This window comes from Chanodichthys erythropterus, chromosome 1 (assembly GCF_024489055.1).
Source record: "Chanodichthys erythropterus isolate Z2021 chromosome 1, ASM2448905v1, whole genome shotgun sequence".
Classification (NCBI taxonomy): domain Eukaryota; kingdom Metazoa; phylum Chordata; class Actinopteri; order Cypriniformes; family Xenocyprididae; genus Chanodichthys; species Chanodichthys erythropterus.
Genome location: NC_090221.1, coordinates 37,046,397 through 37,049,004, shown reverse-complemented (window position 1 = coordinate 37,049,004; position 2,608 = coordinate 37,046,397).

Here is a 2,608-nt window from a genome sequence, read left to right as displayed (position 1 = left end):
CCAAAGCAATTCATTCTTAATTTGTGGTGTGTTTTTTTTTAAATCGATCATGACTGTCACTGTTACTTATGCTGATTTGAGAAAAAATCCCACAGACTTGCATTGCAGGAGGGACTCAAGCACCATAGATACGCCCTGCCGACACCGCGACAGAGAAGGGTGAGCACCACTCTAAAAAGTAATTCAGTGGACCTGTTACCACAACTTTAAGGGGTCAGTGATGGAGAGACTCAAGAAGAAGTTACAGCATGTAGAATGCAACAGGATGTTTCTGAATGGTTAGTTGATGAAATTATGTAGCTGATGTGGAGTTAACTATCTCTAAGTCATTGATTAGCATATTCTGTCATGATAATCTATAAATCACTCATGTTGTAAAATGCCGACAGAGCCAGAGAATATATGCTGCATGAATTATAGGTAACAGGTATAGTCATAGTCCCTTTAAGACAGTGTCATTTCACTCTGCGGCCATCTTTGAAAGCCTCTCGGGCATTCAAGTGCAGCTCCTATCTCTTTGAATGAGGAAACATCAAATTCTCCAAAGCTGTTCGCCAAGCTGTCGATTAAAATTCATATTTGATATCTTTCAGAGGCGCGTCTGACTGTTTCTATTGGAACCGGAGCTTCTAATGGCCGTTGCAGTGACGTGATGACTTTGCCAGTCGGCCATTGGCTCTTATTTAGAAGGCGGGACTTATTCTGCCATATTGCGTGTTGCACTTTGTCCCATTCAAAACAGTAAGAGTGATGCATCTTGTGTTATTCTATAGTCTTTGGTATAGTTAAGCTTGATTATGGTTATAATTTGTCATCTTGCTTTTATGACATGCTATTGCATTTACATTATGTACTGTATTGCAATAACATGTCCTCACTTTTGCGTGTTCTCGGGGGCGGGGTTTATGTAAATTGTAGGGTTAGTGATGCCACCAACCCGGGAAGAAGCTTGTTGTAGTCTCTACCAGCCATTTGTAATTCCCTTAAACGGAGAATTCTGTAAAAGAAAATATCTCCCTTTGCATTGAACTTTGAGCGTCGTAACTTTGCAGATGTTGTTTATGCTCAAACAGCAACATTACACAACTAAAGTAAAAAAAAATCAAATAAAAAGCAATGAAATTGCAATGAACCATCCCTTTAAATAAATGCATGTCTGTAAGTTAAAAAAAACACTAAATTATTGTTTTAATTAAACCTTTTAAATTTGAAAACATTATTTTGTAGAGTTCTGTTGACATAATAATGTTGATCAATACATCAATTTAATATTGTCTGTAATTTAAACTCAAATTTCTGCATTAATTGGCTTTTAAAAAAGAAATTAGATTGTAGTAACTTAATGATATTGTCTTGATAACTTCAGAAATTAGGCAGTGGATTTCTAGATCCCAGCATGCTTTGCATAGGAATGGATAAGGAGAATAAATGTTGCAATTAAGTGTTAATTTATTTGTTTTTAGTAAAGGGGAAAGACCTGTTCGTGTTTAATGATGTTATGTTTGACATTTAAGAGTTTCTGTAATGTTGAAGTTTTTGTGGTTATCATTGTGCTGAAGAGTAGATACATGAAGGAAAACACTGTTGACTCCATAAGCAATGACTGCGCTAATGCCAGTGACAAGTAATATCTTACTTGTTCATTAATTATACATGTTAAATAAGTTACATTTCGCATGTGGCATGATAGATAATGAGTGGAACTGAAATAGATGAGATTAACTGGTTCCAGGGATATAACTCTGGTAGTTGGAGCAACTTAATTTTTTGGAGTATTTAAAATTTGTGTTTATGCTACATATTATTAAGTTCCTCTAACTCAATGTAGCATGTTGGCTGAACATAAATTCACTCATAGTTGTCTTAACTCAGTTGTCAAATTATTGCACTTTATTTGCGTCTGTAAATTTCACTTGCAATAGATATCTTTAAAGGCAGTGAGGTTTTTTTCTCTACTTCAGCAGCACTTACATACACCAAAACTTACAGTTTTATTCACATCTATATTCTGAAGATTTTTACTGAGGGGTTTGTCCATATATTGTTCGCCAATAACATTTTATTCCTATTAAAAATGGTGAACATTTATTTATTTCTGTCTATTGACAGTATTTTCCAATTTATGAAGTGATAAAGAAAGATATCCAAATTCCCCTCAGTAAAAACATTCAACTATAACATGTCAACAAAATCAAACAAGAATTTTGAACCTGGCTTTATCCAATGTTCACATACATCTGGAAATATAAATAAGTGCATATTTTATTAGTTAATGCCTATTTGCATATTTAAACATTTCAGGAAACTTGTAATAAAAAGCAATTGTCTTAATGTGATTTTGATTAGTTAATTTTATCCTATGATTCACCTGTAGTGTTTTGTCTTAAAATCACTTCTAAACATCTGTAAGTTATACAGTATTTGGATGTGGGCACAATGCCCTGATACACAAACCCTGTAGACACCATGACAAAAAAAAAAAAAAAAAAAAAAAAAAATGCTGTTTTTACCTATATCACAAGACTGGATCTCTCACTGAAAGGAGCCAGTGATATCTCCAACAGCTTTCACACATGAAATATATCTTGTTTTCAGAGACCGATTGATA